Here is an 18,963-nt window from a genome sequence, read left to right as displayed (position 1 = left end):
CACTTTTAACGTAAACTTCGCTCAAATAAGCTACATAATTAGGAAAAACGGGAATGGTCATGCGACCCACCAGCTCATTTCCCGCAACAGAACCTATGATGTCACATGAGCTAAGCTCTGCGATTTGCGGAGGCTGGCAGAAGCAGACGCAAATTAGGTAGAGCTTACAAACTAGACGAACGAGCGATTTGCGCTTAAATTTAGGGCACATTCTTTACAAAGCAATAAGAATGATGGGACAAACAGTGGAAGTTACGAAAGCACATGTAAACATAGAAGTATACTGATGCGTTCTGCAGTTCGTACTGCGCACAGCATGCTTGGTTTAGCTGCACAGCACTACGGGGCTTGGGGTTGTCTCACACGACACTGGCCGATTGACGCAAGCAACGGTGTCTTACGTGACCCCATTTGTCGAGCGAGCACTGTTTCAGGGAACGAATATTTCCTCCCAGAACAAAAACAAGCCAGGTTTAAATGCGGGCAAAAACAAACCAAACGCTTGCCACGGTATGGTGGCGCCATCTAGGTTACGGAACGTAAAGAAACGCGGGAACAAACCAACACCGCTGTACAGGGTGGAGACAACCTTTGAACGGTCCCGTGCCGCCGCAATTGGGCCAACGGGCTCAACGCATTATTCTTTTCGTTTCCCACGAGACCTAGCAACGCGAAACAGACAATATGATTCAAACTTCTTCAGTAAGCCGCGTTGCGGCGATAATTTTAGCGCCGTTTTGACACAATGACTTGCTTCGGCGGCGAGCGAGCAACAGAAAATGGCGGCGCCAGCGTATACGTGTCTCTACCCTGTACGGCGGATGCGTGAATGAAGGTACTCTAGGCTGCAGAGCGGTCGGTTCCTGTGATGTCATTTGGGACCACGAAAACGCACGATTGAGCGGGAAAATCAAAATTTTAACCTAAATTGTTTAATTTCTCAGTGAATAAAGCACCGTTTGTATCCGGACAAGCGCTTGGGGCACTATAAAACACGAAATCTTACGAATAAAACCAACTTGCATTTTCTCTTCATGGCTCCTTTAAGCAGAAGCAAAGCATTTTCGGACGACTTGACGTTGCGGAAACCGAATCGTTTAAAATGTCGTTTTTTTCTAGAAAGTTTGTTATTCTCGAAAAACATAATTTTTTAAAGCCTTTGTAAGAAAATCGAATAACTGATATGGGCCGATAGTTAGATGGTATATTTCGATCTCCCCCTTTATACAAGACTGATACTCGGGATTTCTTCATCGCTGTTGGATATTCGCCTCGTTCAAGAATAAAGTTAAAATTATGAGAAAGAGGGGCGGCAATGTACTCTATAACGTGCTTTATTGGTGCTATTTGTAAGGTATTAACGTCAAGAGGCTTGCTATATTTCACGCAAGTGAAAGTACTGCAGATCTCTGTTATGCTTGTCAGATCAATAAATAGGCTACCGGCAGGACCAGGGCATAGCATTTCTTGCGGGGGCAGATTTTGGTTAGGATTGTTATTTGAAACAAAATGCAGATTGAACTGGTTTGCAAGTGCTATACCTGTTAGCAGATTTCCATTATGTATTATCTTGCCTGGTGTGTTGCTTTTGTTTTTACGACCCGAAATTCTATTCACCCTGTTCCAAACTACATGGGAGCTTTGTGCCCCGATATTAGAAAACAGTTCTTCACAATAAACTATTTTATCACGTTTGAGTTCAGCGTTGAGTCGGTTTATAAGCATCTTGAATTATTTAACTGTTTGTGGGTGAGGATTGTGTGGTTGTAGAAAGTGCGGGTTTGTAGTCTGATCCATATGTATGCCTCGTAAGTGGAAAGGGACAAGTGTGAGGGAGGATATCGCCTTTTGGAGATATTCGGCTCCTCATTCGGTTCCCGATCATTTTTGACTACAGCGTTGTCTAAACCGCGGCCAATGGATAATTATCGAAGCCTAGCTTCCTAATTATGCAAATGATTTCTCAGGGTTTGTGCTGAAAAAAAATCTTTTGATGCAGCTCCACTTATGTACAATGCGGGTTTAAGCAGAACACAGCGCATTGGCTTATTGAAAGAGGCCTCAGGAGAACAGGAAGGTAGCCATAAAAGCACCCGCACAGATGACCCTTACGACTGTCTGCCCATTGCCCCCAAATAGGGGCCTTAATCTCTGTGGACAGTAAAAAATGCAGAGTACTCTACGTACAGGCGTCGCAAGCGCATCTTAGGATATGCAGTCAAGAGTTCGACGGAAGTTCGCCTGGTCAGGTATCAGGATGAGGGTGAAGGTTCGGTCACTGACCAAGTCAAGGTGAAAACACAGAGACGTCTCGGGAACCGTACGGGTTCCTTGTGCGGGTCTCGAAATGCCTCTCTGTTTTCACCTTAACTTGGTCAGTGACCGCATCTTCGCCCTCCGCACCTCAGGCCGGGTTCAGACTGTTGCCGAAACTGTCGTAACAGCTTTAAAGAATGACGTCACTTCACGTCTCAGCCAACCGAACTGCGTGACACGCCGTTTTTTATACGTTCATAGATCCCGATATGGCTTTTACGTCGGTAGTCTGTACATGGCCTTAGGATAATTTAGCTGCTTAGGTAAGTAGCGTGCTATAGACGGGACAACAAAGAAGAGACCACGCAGGATTAGCGCTAGTCAACTGAAATTTTTACCACACACAAAAGAAGATATACAGGAACGGCGCATGGGTGAACATGGCCAAAGCAACAAGAAAAAAATCGCTACGAAGTAAAATGATTTATTTTGTTACGCACGTGGGAAGTTCGGATTTAGATAATCTATTTCTTTTTTTTTTTGACAAACTCATACATGCCGTGCTTACGCAGTTATCACCGGCTTTCATAATGCACCACGCTCCAAACAATTCGCAGCGGGCCTGGTCCTTAAAACAGCGCATTATTAGTGTCTCCTCAAAACGTGTAACATAGTGTGGAAAGCAGAGGCAACGGCGGCAATGATCAGCTAAGTGGCCCCTGCAGCGAGGGCTTGAACAGCTGTACGGTGCTCTCGGAGCCTGTAATTGATGTACCTACCTGTCTGCATTATATGTATAACATTTTCCACAAGATAGCGGCACTTTACGCAACAACTTGTTTTCAACTATAAACTACGTGGCATGCCTCTTAGCACAGCGGTTGCCCTTTTTGTCGCCGTTCCCAGCAGAGCACATTTGTGCTAGTTTTTCTGGGGCGGAAAACGCAACGTCGGCACCAAACTTACCCGCCACCTTTTTAAGGCGGGGGGAGAAATTGTGCACGCAAGGGACGACCACAGGCCTCCTTTCTTGGCGAATTTCATCTCGCCCATGTAGTCCACCCCCTACGTATAACCTCACGCTAAAGGCTTTCCTCCACCGATGCGAATACATTTAAACCTGAATGTAACGAACCTCTATTCAACGAATTCCTGGATTTAACAAAGTTTTTCAATTCCCATTGCCAGCCCCATTGAAACCAATGTGTTTGCGACCTCTGTGCAACGAAGGCATGGTGATGGTTAACCTTGATGTAACGAATTCGCAACGCTGATGAGCCATTTCTTTTTTTCACTTTTTCTAAAAAAATCGGCTGGTTATGTGCACTAAGTTAGCGAACTCTGCCCGCACCGCAAACTACCGTGCGTTTCCAGTGTGATTGTGGTGTCGACTAAGTGATAGGCCCGCCTGTCGGTTTGTAGTTGCGCGTCTCCACTGCTGTCTCTGTGGTGTAGGTTCGTCGGTGATGAGTTCTGCTGCCAGAGAACGAGAAGTTTTGTCTTTTCAAAACAAGCTCGCAATTTCAGGTGCCGCCTCCGCCAGCGAGAAAGATGAACGTTGTCGCAGCCTGATACACTATCCCAGCTAGCACCCTCTCAAAACGTTTGAGTGGGGCAAAGAGCATCAAGTTCGCGATAAGGCGCCCTTTCAGCATACGTGTGGTCCTACAGACTGGTTAAGGCACCGAAGAGTGTCAAAACGCAAAATTAATACTGAAGTTACGTTTGCCAATACATGGGTAAATGACCTTGATTCTTTGGAGTGCAGTGCACTACCTTCGTAAGAAAGCAGAAGGCGCAAAGCACGCATTTTTTCACTGTGCAATAAATTCTTAAAGGAATAGTTCATTATCCCTGATGTCTAGCATTTTGATTTCGTTTTCGCTTCATTTATGGGAACTCGAAATCTGCAACCCGCCGCGGTGGCTCAGTGGCTAAGGCGTTGCGCTGCTGAGCACGAGGTCGCGGGTTCGATTCCCGGCCGCGGCGGCCGCTTTTCTGATGGAGGCGAAAAGCAAAAACGCCCGTGTGTACGAGATTTCCGCGCACGATAAAGATCCCCAGGTGGTCAAAATTAATCCGGAGCCCTCCACTACGGCGCGCCTCATCGCCTGCGTTGCGTCGGCGCGTTAAACCCCACAATCAATCAATCGAAATCTGCAGGTAACGAAAACCTGCGTGTAACGAAAAATTGCGAATTTTTTTCAGCTTCGTTACATTCAGGTTTAACTGTACTTCCCAAGGGAAGCCGGCATCTTTCAAACGTGCAACTTGGTGCTGAACACTATCGGTAACTTGGCGCTGAAAAGACTTCTCCAAGACACCGCGAAGACAGCTAACGCCAATACCCTTTTCACTATTTTCGAATTAGCTGAATGATAATCGAAAATTGCCTTTTTTTTACTGCGGCCTACGCGCCCAACACACGTGTTCGCCACTGAAATTGAAACACACATCAAGATACTGCAAGGAACCTTAAGTCGGTAATTCATGAGTGAATTTCAGGCCCCAAATGTCTCCTTAACCATCTTGACTAAAAGGTCTACTTCTCCTGGCTTCACCTACCTAATTGTAGCAACCATGTGATCATCGACATACCTAAATATCTTTGCTATGTTAGCCGTGTCAATCAGCGTCTGAATACACCCGTCACCCTTTGTTAAAAAAAAATTGCTTAAAACCGGTGCAATACACGACCGGATGCAGACGCCTTGTTTTTGGATAAAAGGTTCATTGTTAAAAGTGCCAAATATGGCAGAAAGATAAAATGAAAGCAATTCTAAAGTAGTTCCAGCGCTAGTCCTGTGTCGTCTCTTCTTTGTTGTCCCATCTATACCACGCTACTTAACTATGTTTCACAGTTCGAACCAACTATCCCACATTTATGCATTGATTAGTAACTTAACAGCTGTTGCCGTACCACCTTTCAGAAGGCAGTGGCATCATGCCTGGGATGCTTCTGCGCTGTTACACAACTCTGAGAGCATTTCACCCTACGGGCATTTAGCGTTCCATCGTTACGTGTCGCAACAGAGAATTTCCTCGTGCTGGGTTACCCCGTGCGCGCAGCAAGGATATCACGCCTCCCAGTTCCAGTGACGCTTTAACCGACGACGGGAACGTTCGCCTTGCGCGTCGGCAACACGCAAAAGAGAGAGAGAAACAACATCTTTATTGCCTGCGAGATGTTACCTACTGTCGCCGGCCTCCTGGGGGGGGAGGCAGCGTGTTCGGCCGCTGGCGTTCAAGGGCCGCCAGCGCAAGCTGAACGGCCTCCCGCTGTAGGTTGCAGTCTGTGCTGGCCACCGCACTGGCAAGGCGTGGTGGCAGCGTGTCCATGAGTGGGTCTGTCTCTTGGCACTCCCATAACACGTGCACCATGGTGGCTCGATCCCTGCCGCCAGTCTTGTTTCCTCGGCTTTTTCGTTTTGGTGGTATGATCAGGAGCTCTGACTTTGTCGGGGAACACGTGAAGAAGCGCGCAGCTTTGCGGGTGATGGCTCTTGTCGCCACGTGGTGTGGCAAACGCAAGTTTTTGGCGCTGCCGGCGCGAGCCGCGGGCCCAGCCGGGGACGGGGCAATTTGCGGCATGTCGTCCCCGGTGTCAGGAGCCGAACCGCAGAGCCCTGTCGCAGTGCGCTCGCAGCGGCGGACCACCGTTTATTGTTGCACCCCGCGCCTTCCTTCCCGACCACTGCCAATTCATTGTCTGCGGCGGAATAAGACCGCCACCACGCGCGAGAAAAAGAAAGGCCGAGAAAAGCACGCGAAAAAAACGGCGCGGGATGGGCCGTTTGTTCGCGAGCTCTCTCGTAAATCGAGGAAGTGAAGCTCATCTATTTCAATGGAACGAAGCAACATGTTCCCGTGGGCACGAGGATGAGAAACAGCTCCGTGACTCTCTTCTTCCCGTCTTGGCATCGCCGCTCCCCTCTTTTCATAACTCAAGCAGAACAGGAGGGTGTGATAATGGCTTCGGCTTCTTTCTTTGAACTATTTCTAATATGCCTCGCCTTTTGCGGACTCTTTCATTTTCTGCGGGGATTCCAGCCTGAAACGGAGAGCCCCTCCACTTTCCTTGCTTCTTGTGTTCTGTTCATTTTTGGTGCCCTGAGAAAATATATCACGGCCAATCGTAACCCAGCCTTGTGCTTCACCTTGTATCACGACAAAACCGCGATGAAAAATCTGCCACCGAAAGCCGAGAAAGGCATCGTGCGATCGGTTGACGCTGAAACACTAGACCCGTAAATTTCAGTTCGTATGTGTCGCGTCTTGATGTCAGACAACCAACGCAAAGGCAAAGGAAAGACGGCCGAAGATTAAGGAGTGAAAGTGAAAATCGGTTCTCGCTCCAGTATTTTGTAGCGGATCGCTTCTTTTATACTTTATATTGATTTTTTTCTCCTACACTTGTGTGATAAATTGTTTTCGAGAAAATTTTTATTCAAGAATGTTGTGTTCAGGCTTGGTTCACAACCATGCATAGGCTAAAGTGAAACGTGACAGTATCAGGATGTCACGTCAGCGGGGAATAACATTTCTCTTCCACGCCCAAAAAGTTATTTCTAAATCAACTAACTTCGTCGGTGCTTGATATTTGTTTTTTTTACAAAACAAAGCAATATATCACGTTAACTTAATTAAAATCATCATTAGCATACTGCATTCCGCACAAAGGGGCTTCCACGAGGGAGAGATATGTAGATAGAGGCTGTACCCATCGCTCGTCGTTACATTGTGTCTCTATCAATCTAACCGGTGGTAAAACCTGCAACTTGTGTTTCTTCCTAATAAACTGGTCAAGCATGCATCGCCATTTATCGGTTGCGAATTACAAGAAATGTAAAGCCAGAAAAACATGGAAAGCAAAACACATGCAGTGTACCCGTCCTGCTGTCAAGTGGGAAGACAGACAGTAGATGTATCAGCCACTGCATCAACGACATTTCCAGAAAGCACATTCGAAGTGTCAGGAAATAGGCACATATCGACGCCCTTCAGAAGAGCTGTTGCGAGCTGTGACATCTAGGGCAAATATTGCGCGCAAAAGCAGATGTGAGACAGGCTGCGAGCTCGCTTCTAATAAGCAAAGCCTCCACTGATGTTTGAGGCGAACTACATGCGTGTAGAATCTGCTTAGCCATGCTGCTTACTGAGCACTGGCATACGCAAGGGGGCGCCAGGGGGGCGACAATCCTAGAGTTCCTCTATATAGCTCCCGCAGGGAGCTAAGAGTTGCGCAACCCCTTTGCTCGCGCCGCCGTGATGACGTCACTCCAGTTATCCATGCCGCGCAGAGAAGCCCCCAACTACGGCTGCGCCTAAGCCGCCGACGCAGGCGGCACGGCGCCCTGCCCAAGAACAGCAGCAGCAGCAGCAGCATGAGCGACATCGCAGGAATCCAGTGTAGCCATGGATACCATGGAGGAAAGATTCTTTCTTCCTCCATGAGCGTAGCCGCAGTAAGGCGCCACCGACTGAAGCGCCCCCACCGAAAATCGGCCGCCGTCGGAAGCGTGGCGGCGAGGCTCCTACACTCGCGACGGGCGGCTTTCCCGCAGCAATACGGATAACAAGATGGCGGGCGGTCGCGCAACTCTTAGCTTCCTGCGGGAGCTATATAGAGGAACTCTAGGCAATCCTCCGCAGTAGTCGTGTAAATGTGGGTGACAAGGCTACTTTAACTGTCTATAAAAATATATTACAACCGGCAATTACTATTAAGCAAGCACTAGTTGGGTGAACCACAAGAAATCTGTGCGCTCCGAAACCTGTGCGCGTACTCTCAAGCCTGGCATAGTTACATACCCACAGGGAAGCACATTCCGTCGAAGGTGTACTGGACAACGCTTTAACAAATGGCAGATAAAAATCAATCAATCAATCAATCAATCAATCAATCAATCAATCAATCAATCAATCAATCAATCAATCAATCAATCAATCAATCAATCAATCAATCAATCAATCAATCAGTGCGCAAACACTAGGCGGGTCCGCATTGCCCGCACAAGGAATCTGCGGACAATGAAGCCCAGCGTAGCGTTAGATACCCACGGAGTAACCCATACCCACCACCGAGGGGCATTGGACAACAATATATACGCAGGAATTTAAGCTGAGTCTGATGGACACACATTAAGCACAACAAGCAAGATATATTTGTACCATACCTCTGCAAAACTGGGTGTCATTCACTCGCACTCACTAAAAAATATATTTTTCCCCAAGCACTTACTCGCACTCACGCTCACCATTTGCCCTCACCACTCGCACTCACTCGCGCTCACGCTCCCACTCGCCTCATCAATCGCACTCACTCGCTCTCCCGGTCACCACTCGCACTCTCTCGCGCTCACGCTACCCACTCGCACTCACTCACACAGACAGACAGACAGACAGACAGACAGACAGACAGACAGACAGACAGACAGACAGACAGACAGACAGACAGGCATACAGACAGACAGACAGACAGCAAAATTTTCGGGTTTAAGTAGCCCAAGAAAGACTATCGTCTTTAGAAGCTCTCGTTTAGGATCGCTCGCGCTTGCGAAGCGGTGCTGCCAAGAAAGGAGCAGCCTCCAAACGATGGCACGATATGCGACCGGTTGTCTGGACATCAGTGACGAAGCGTGTGCGCGCCGTTCACGAAACACTTCATCTGGCGCAAATGACGTTGCACTCAAAACCCAACTTCGCCGTTTCCTAGTCAGCACATCCAGATTGGGTTCCTGTATATCGCCTAGCACAAGAGTTGCGCATCCGATTGCCACATGTCGCGGGTTCCAGTTCGACAAAAAAGCCCGCTTTCAGTGCTGCGCACAAGATCCCGCATTCAGTGAGTTCTGCTCAACTGAGCATGGGCGGTTGCGGAAGCGGCGGCAGCGGCGTCCGCTCAGCTGATAAGCAGCCGACTATCGTGCGCCACCTTTTGTCCGCGCCGCTCCTCGCACTGCTCCTCGCCGCTGCCGCCGGCGGGCGGCCCGGCGGCCTCTCCTACATGCCAGCCGGGTGGCTTTCCCACACGACCTGGAACTCAAGATGGCGGATGGACGCCCACCTCTGCTCCCCTAGGGGAGCTATATACAGGGATTGACAATCCAGCGCGCAAAAACACGGCACAAAAAAGAACGAGAGTTAGACAGGACAGCGCTGCTTTGCTGTTTTTGCGCGCTGGATTGTCAATCATGAACATTCACCAACTCGCCCAAATCACAGTCCTCTTGAACTATATACAGGGACCCTAGGGGAGCTATATACAGGAACTCTACATCCAGACGGCACATGACGCCATCTAGAGGCACGTTTGTAGGTATATCCACATGTTTGTGGCACCCTATTTATTCACTCACAATCGCTTGGTCTTGTAGTGTAGTGGTTTTGCTTCTGCACAGCAATCATCAAAATCCGCGTTCGAAGACCGTGGCGGCGTTTTTTTATTTTTAAGTGGTTTGTCATACTTGCAGATTGTTTTTTTTTTCATGTATATAATGTATTTCAGACACCTTTATGTGTTATAAAGGGGTTTTCTGGTAGTTTCATTACATTTAGGTGTGTTTTTTTTTCATGTATATAATGTATTTCAGACACCTTTATGTGTTATAAAGGGGTTTTCTGGTAGTTTCATTACATTTAGGTGAGTTTCAGCTACTTTTTTGTGAGTTTTAGATGCGAAGCAGCTTATGGCGGCGCCTGTTCCCTCCGCCGTTGTAACGGCGTCCACACCCCGAATGCGCATGCCTGGCCAGCCACCGCTGATGATGATTGTGGCAGGATGCCCCTAGGGATTGGCCAACCAAAGAATCCGTCACGAAATAGCTTTGCGTTCAACCACCGTCGTCATCTTCCCGTAGGGGAACCTCCTCCCGCAACGCCTCGATGAGCGTCACGTGCAACGCCGTCGGTAACGCCACCTGCAACGCCAGCGTCAACGCCAGTGTCAGCGCCGCGGACAGCGCCGCGGAGAAGAGGGCACAACAAGAAGAACAAGAAGAAGAAGGCGCAGCATCTCCTCCTGCTGTGATCGTCCACCCGGAACACGAAGACGCCGACCTCATCCCGAGCCAAGACTTGGTGCGCCTGATCAAACACGCGAGTCCGTGCGCGGCCGTGCGCAAGCGCCAGAACATCATAGACCGGGACGAATACTACAACTTGATGATGATGACAAACGCGGAACAACATGAGCTACTGCGCGAGATCATCAACCGGCAGACGACAACGTCAGCACCTCCGTTACGGGTCTTCACCGGACCGGCCGGTTGCAGCAACACGTTCGTCCTCCGGCTTGCCATGGACCTCTACAACCGGTACAGCAACACCGGCAACAACACCGCCTACAACGCGTTCGTCATGTGCGCGGGCACCGGAAAGGCGGCTGTGGAAGTGGGAGGAACTGTGAAGCTCTCTCGGCTGTGAAGCTCTCTCGGAAGACCACCGGCCCCAACAAGGACGGAGACCTCAGCGCCAGCGAGTTGGACACCTTCCGCGTGGCCTTCCGCGACGTGAAATGCGTGATCATAGACGAAGTGAGCATGATGTCTGCGGACAACCTAAACGCAGTCGACTTGAGCTGCTTCGCATACTACTCAGGGTTCCCCTACGGGAAGATGGTGAAATTTTTTTGTGGTTTTGCCTCTTTTAGATGGGTTTTGGCTATTTTGTTTAGTATTTTAAAATATTATGGTTGTTTGTCTGTCGGATGGGCCTCGGTTCAAGATATGTTTTTCAATTTGGTAGAATGTGTTCACTTTATGTAGGATATATATGTCAGCAAAGTGCTGGCTGAGCTAGCTGCGGTAAGTATTTATGTACGTTATTTCTTAAAAATTGCTTTCTTTTGTCTATTTTAGGTCGATTTTGGCGGTTATTTATTTCATTTGGTGTGGTAGGTTTCTGCTGTGATATAACCCCCATAGCAAGCTCAGATAACGTCTGTCTGTATTAACTAGGAAACGCGTATACGCGTCCCGGCGTCACCGGCATTATCGCTGCCAGTTCACGAGGTATATATGTTCCATATATCTGTATATGTAGAAGTTTCGGCTAGTGTTTTTTAGAGCCATTTTCGACCGTATACGCGACCGGTTTTTGAATCGCAAAAAAATACAGAGGGCTCTACTGCCGTCCCAAAAACTTACGAAGTGCCGAGGCTGCTCTTTCCTAACACAAGTTAGGGTAATTCACAAACGCTGTCACAAAACACGAAGCACAACAGGGTGCCCAAAGTGCAGCCAGGAAAATCCTGCTAATTTCCTAATCCATTTGCCGCACCTAACTTGGCTACTATTAACTTCCCACGAGCGGGTTATGCACCGTTTCCATTCAGAGGAAATGACGGTTTGAATAGTAAGCTTACCGGCAATTTTGGTTCCGTGCTGATCCATCATTCGAGCCAGCCGGCGGCACCATAGAGTTTCTTACTACAGAGGAATCTGGCGCTAGCGTCTATGCGGCTCGCATCAAGGCCGCCTGTGTCGTTATGGGCCGCCATTATACCATGCACTCGCCTTAGTTTCATCATTGGCTTGGGTTGAAACGTTTTAGTGGCCGCATATTCGAACACAGTGCCACAAAAAAGCAAATAATGGTGTGTTATTATATAAGCAGAAAATAAAACAGGCTGTTTTAAAGCTAAGGAAAAGGAAGTAAGCCGTATTTTTGCGAGAACGCCTACTATTCTACAGGTCAAGCTGGCAGTTAACAACAATGTTAATAGTTTGAGAGAAACTCATTATTGCCTCCCAATTTATTAATTTTACCATTATTCCATATAATGAGTTGTTTGAAAAGCGTGGAAATGTTTTTGAGCGTCCCCATGGTGAACCGGTCGCCTTCGTGGTGAACTGGTGCACCGACCGTCAACTACAGTTTCACAAAATGTGTTGCTGAGCGAGTTGGTTCATACTTTAAGAAAAAAGAAATCGGGGAGTTAAACAGTCGGGAGCGAAGACACGATATGGACGGCTGCAGGCCCCCGTATCTGTTGTATCTGGTCTTCGTCAAAGTAGATTTGGTTTCTTTTTTTTTTCGTCAGCTACAACTTTCGCGGCGGCATATTACTGGATCAGTAATACGTTCCTTTGACTCCGGCATGACCAATGTTAGGTACGTACGATCACGCACTGCCTGCTCTTTCACCAAGCACGCAGTTGCCACAGCTCATGACTACCAAAGAACAGGGAGCATTTCGGCTACCTCGTAGCTCGTAACGTGTTAATGAATAGGAAAGAAAGCAAATCCAAAAAACCGCTGAAGAATCCGATTGCCATGCCGAGCCCAAGCCAGAGGCGGGGGTTTCGCATACCCCCCCCGGCGAGATCGGTTCCCAGGTGCTGTTTCCTCTCTAGTATACTTACTACAAAACTCTATGGGTGGCAGACAACTTCCGTTTAACCTCCTTGCGTCATCCTCCTCATTAGTTAACGCACAAGCCCCAGAGCATGTCCTCTAAGTTGCTCATTTCCTGCAGTTTCCTCCATTACCACTGTGGCTGAGAGAAAAAACATATCTTATGTGCACTGCAGCTACCGACGCGGAAAATTAGAAAATTGTTATTGTGGCCAACTCGCCCGTTTGCCCGAACGCGATAGTCGGTGAATAAGTTCTCAATTACGGCTTAACGCTCCCTAGGAAATAAGTCGTTTGCCCGAAACTGAAATAAGCCCGCGGATAAGTTGGCTTTTTCGTCGGCTTTTCCGGCAACCGACTTATTTGTCGTGGCCGACTTCGACTTGCTGTAGTGGGTGGTCGCCATCTTATTGTAAGTGGGAACTTATGCCTACAAGCAAACACCCAAATGGTAAGCCCAACCATGCCACCTTTTGAAGGCTCCAAGCGGTAGGAAGGTTAATTTCAGCACAGTTCAGAAGGCAATGAATACTGACGGCAACTTCGCAGCACGCCCCGACGGATATCACTCGTCATTTAGTCCACAGGGAATGGACTGAACCACATGTCAGTCACTGCTACACATATCCGTACAACTCGCACACCCATCGAGGAAAGTATGCCCAACAATTTACAGGAAGTTTTCAGACAGGCAAATGCGTAAACGGCTCTAAATCCAAGCACTGGAACGATCGTACTCCGAGCGTCCCGGAGGCATGGCAGCTGAGCTTCGTCTGCGAGTGAAGGCTCCCAGACGATGCTTCACTCGTCTGTCTAGACAGACGTCACGAAGTGTTTCGGCTTGGCCGGTGGCACGCTAGGTGGTGATGCCGTGGTATCGCCGGCTTTGCCGCAGGGATTTCGCGAGCGCTTGCGACTTAAAAGCAATGCAAGCATCGGAAGTCATTACAATTACCGACCACGGCAACCACCTTCTCGTAGGAACGAAGACCAAATGGACAGTTCTTGGCCAACGTTTTGGAAAACCTTGAACGCAGTAACGAAGGACGGCGAAGCAAAAAAATAAAAAATAAAAACGGCATCACCGCATGCCGACGAAAGCTGTCGTGCACGATGGTTACCCATATAGATGCAGTGCTAAGCAGCTTCTGTTCCTGACGATTAATTGTAATCCAACAGTGTGCATTAGGTTTAGTGGTTGACCCGCAGCAGTAGCTCAGTCGCGAAGGAGTTGTGCTGCTCATCGCAACGACGCCGATTTGATCCTGGCCGCTGCGGCCGTTTTCTGATGGCAGCAAAAAAGGCGAACACCCATGTGCGAGATTCGGTGAAATTTCGCTTTGCCGCATAACGTATTCTTCTGAGCAATCCTGATGACCGACCACGACAAGAAGAAATGCATACGAATGAGCGATGCCCAGCTTCGCTGTAAAAAATGGCTTCACTGCCACCAATTTCTCAAATAATGTGATAAAAAATCGTTTTATAAAGCAATTGAAACAACCAATTATAACACAATCCGAAATCTACGGAATGTAAGAAATAGAAAACGTTCTTATTGGGTCACTTTTAACGTACTTTTGGTGCGCGGAAATGTCAGCACACAGACGATTCGGCCCCTGGACGGTTTACTGCAGGACGATTTCGATACAGAGAAATATTCGGTCATGCCAATGATGGAAAAAAAAAAAAAAACAAAGTGAACAGACGATATCAATTACAGGTTTGTCGATGTTCCTATTATTGTTTTTATTGTCTTATTTGCCTTATTGTCTTATTTTATTATCTTATTTTAAAGCCCGATTGCGTGCTAACCAGATTGGCTTCTCAGAGGAATGCGACAGCCCAGTGTATATAAACGACCACTTGACGATGGTCAACAAGAAACTTTTCGCGAAGGCGCTTGCTCTCAAGAAAGAGAAGAAGTGGCAGTTCTTGTGGACAGAAAACTGTCAGATCAAGGCGCGTTGGAACGAATAAAGCAAGGTCTTCCGCATAGCAACAGAGTCCGACCTGAAAATATTCGTCCGACCTGAAAATGGTCCCCCCTGATGCAGTTCACAGCACATCACGTGCTCAACGCCGGTATGGCTCTGTTTTCACCGGACCAATTTAAACTAGCTCTCCAGCGCAAAAATAGATCCCTCATTCATATTAACGAACGAAGCATCCGCAAAAACTATGATTATATCAGCATATTTCTTAGATCGCTAGAACATGCCTTTTCTTTTATTTGCCTGTCGGAAACTTGGCTTTGCAATGACGATGCTCTCTTACGGCTTTCCACATTATCAGTCCGAGTTTTGCCATCGTCCATCTAGTAGCCAAGGGGGTGCTGCTATCTTTATCTCACAACTCATCTCATATTCACGCAGACTTGATATCGCAATAAACGTCACTCTTTGCGAATCTGTATTTATCGAACTTGACAAATCTTTTATTGAGGGTGCGGACAAAAACTTTATTCTGGGATGCATCTATCGTTCGCCGTCGTCATCCGTTCCTAAGTTTTTGGCTAGCCTTGACGCAGTATTTAAAAACTGTCGTTGGAAAACAAGAACGTTGTTCTTGTAGGAGATATTAACATCAACCTGTTAGATATTGATTCTAAAACACCCGCAGACTACATTGCCTGTTTCAGTGGGTTCGGCTATGAATCCTGAATTCAACATCCTGCTAGATGTACGTTCCTTGGCCTTGAAAATCTACTGGATCATGCCATATCAAACATATCACCTGCACCGACATCTAGAGTGGTAAGTGTATACATCACCGACCATTATCCTATATTTCTTACGTTTAGCGCTGCCGCGGCAAAAAGCATCCCGTGTTTTTCAACTTCTGTGTTCAACAGAGATAAATTTGTAGAAATCGTTACCTCCACTGACTGGTCCAGTATCGACACCTTACAGGATGGAGGTAAAGCTATAGAAGAATTTTGTAACATTATCCATAATGCTATATCCGCTAGCACCTCTACAGTGAAATGTAAAAAAAAGGTACAAGTACCCTGGCAACCCTTGGGTTACACAGGGGCTAATACGAAGCATGCGCAAGAAGGAGGAGGAGGAGGAGGAGGAGGAAAAAACTTTATTCAAACGCAAAATTAAGCGTCGAGAATGTCCCGGGCCAGGTTCACCAACGCCAACTGGTCCGAGAGCTGGTCCGAGGCTAGCCAAGTCCGCCACGTTGAAGGAGGTGGGTGGGGAAAATGTGGGGATTGAATTGCAATGGGGCAGGCGAAAATGCAGTGTTCTAAATTAGCGTATGGTTCGGGACAATTGGGACATGCTGGTGAGTGTCGGATACGGTAGAGGAAGGAACGAAGAAAATTTATACTGCAAAACTAAAAAGAAACCTTTTAATTTATCACTTGCTAGGCGCTACCGGAATTATTCCAAGGTTTTGAATAATTTGTTAGAACGATGAAAGAATGTTACTACGTAGGTGAATTTGATAAAATAAAAATAATCCTAAAAACGATGGAAGTTATTCAATAATTTTCTAAACAGGTCCGCATGCAATGTGCCTGTATCGGAAGTAAACTACAACGGCGTCATTCACAAATCTGGCGACGTTGCCAATGCATTTTGTGCATACTTTTTCTCGCTTCCGAAACCACAGCTTTCTTCGTCATATTCCAATATATACCGTTCTAGTCATACATTTTACCTTTCTCCTGTGTCACCTGAAGAGGTATACTTAACAATTTTGGGATTGAAAGATACTAGTGCAGGACTAGACAATATCCGTGCAAGTCATTTAAAAGCTGTTGCTGATGTTATTTCTAGTACGCTATGCATAATAATCAATCGCATTTTTGAAGGTGGAATTTTCCCGCAAATTTTAAAAAAGGCGAAAATTATTCATGTGTTCAAAAAGGGAGATAGGTTACTAATTTCCAACTACAGGCCGATCTCTGTTCTATCAAGTATCAGTAAGATTATTGAGCGGTTATTTGTACAGCGTTTGAATGATTTCCTCGCGAAATTTGACCTCCTTAAGCCCAATCAATTTGGTTTTCGCGCTCGTAGCTCGAATATTCTCGCACTCCTTTCCCTAACAGATTATATTAAAAAATCAGTAGACTCGGGCATGCTAGTAGGCTCAGTGTTTATAGATTTCACGAAGGCTTTTGACACAATTAATCATAATATTTTATTCCATAAACTTAATATGTACGGCATAAGGGGCCCTGCACTTTCTTTTTTGAGGAGCTATTTAATTAATAGGGAAGGCAAGGTTTGCAATGGCGAACATTCTTCTGATACCAAAGTTATAAATCGAGGGGTCCCTCAAGGGTCAATTATTGGCCCCTTATTGTTTATAATTTATATTAATGACATCGTGGATCATCTTAAATCAGATCATTGTGTTCTTTACGCCGACGACACCACATTATCTTCTGCCCCCAAATCGCTACCGCCCCTTGTTTCATTGCTAAATGGTGTTTTAACAAAAGCCATGGATTGGTGTCACAAGAATCACCTAATTATAAACCCCTCAAAAATTAAATTTATGTTATTTAGATCGGAACAGAAGCGCGTCCCCTTTAAACCGGCGATAAATCTGGGTACCGACACTATTCATGTCTCTGACTATGTCATTTTTCTTGGCGTTCACTTTGATTCTCATCTCAAATTTCGCAATCACTTCAATTACTTGAGACGAAAAACTGCATATGGCATTAGAGCCCTCATTAAGGCTCGTCAGTTTTTTCCACGTCACGCGCTTCTATCTTTGTATTTTGCCTTTATTCACAGTCATTTGACATATGGCATTGTTGCGTGGGGTAATACGTATAATTCTCACATTTCATACATCCAACATGTTTAGAACCAAGCCATCCGCATAATCACAAATAGCTCCTTCTATTCCAGCGCTAGCACACTTCTTGCTCAAAATAACGTGTTGTCAGTTCACAAACTATTCCAATATAACATTATTACTTTATTGTTCAAACTGCTCACTAATCAACTTCTTCTCCACTTTATTGAGTTAAGTTGTCTCACTAATACCAACCCAACCAGATTCGCTGCAAACTACAATTATTTGTTGCTTCCTTCAGTTTCAACAAATTATGGCAAAATGACTTCGCATTTCTCCGCTATTTCAAGCTGGAATAGTCTGCCGAATGCAATTAAGTCACTTTCTTCTTTATCGCCATTTAAAAAGCATCTTAAAGAGTTTCTTTTGCAGTTTTGATTCGTTAACTGTAGTTGTGCGAATGTGTAATTTTGCGTGTGTTTATTTTTTTGTTGCATGGTTGTTTGTTCTCGGTTTTATTGAATATGTGTGTGTTTGTGGTTTTGTACTGCTACTGGTATACAATTTTTTTTCTTCAGTGTCATCTACATTCCAATTCACTTTGATCATTTTATTTTCCCCTTTTTTTTTTCAACCTGCGTAATACTCGCCCCTTGAACTGCGTTAGTTTTTGTCCTCTCTCGGCATAAATTCTTTAGAGATTTCGCTTAAATGCACTGTTTCGTCTATTCGTTTTTCCTGCACATTCTGAATTGTTGTTTTGCTTAAAATTGTGATTTGCCATACAATACAGTGTAGTCTGTCCAGTTTTTCCTATTTTCCTTTCTTTTTCCTTTCTTTTTTCTTTCTTTCTCTTTCTTTTTTTCATTTTTCTCCATTCCATCTTTTTTTTTTCTTTTCTTCTCGTTCTTTTTTTTCAATTTAGTCTGTCTGGTAATGTTACGACACGAGTTCTTGGTTTGCATTGCTCTGTTGTTACTTTGGCTCTGTAAGTGTAACTCTGAGACTACTACTAAACAACCACCCTACTACTAAACAACCACCCATTTTTACCGACATATATTCTGACTCATATTCGCACCAACTTTTTCAAAATATCACTACTACTGCGCATCATCTAGACTATTAGGGGTCACCTAAACCCTACCATAGACGTTTTTTTTAACGAGTGAACTAAACAAGCTGTCGCCAAGCTAATCCAAGCCTCACACCCGCCCACAATCAGTTCACCTAAGCCTCCGTTCCTAGTCTGTTACAACCACCACTGGTGTCAGGGCGCGGTCTGCTGCTATGCCTATCTGAAACTCCCCGTACTCCGCCAGAATGTGATCCACAGCTCTCTTAACGATGTAGGCGTCGGCCAGCATTCCGGGAACGGGAACATCGGCCTCGTACAGCAAATTTGCCATTCACGACCGCGTTCAGCGGCTAGTGGGAGCTTAGTAAAGACCTTATCAGCTGCCTGTAGCGAACTTTGCCTTGGTTCCTCTCTGTCAACATTTCGAGATATCCGTGGTCCCCCGAGAAAACGTTTCGATATAAAGGGGGGCATACACATGGCGCCTATGGGAGGTAAATGCACGG

This window comes from Haemaphysalis longicornis, unplaced genomic scaffold, assembly GCF_048455015.1.
Source record: "Haemaphysalis longicornis isolate Haplotype H1 unplaced genomic scaffold, Haemaphysalis longicornis Haplotype H1 scaffold_1, whole genome shotgun sequence".
Classification (NCBI taxonomy): domain Eukaryota; kingdom Metazoa; phylum Arthropoda; class Arachnida; order Ixodida; family Ixodidae; genus Haemaphysalis; species Haemaphysalis longicornis.
The sequence above is the reverse complement of the archived record's forward strand: the minus strand, read 5'-3'. Positions refer to the sequence as shown.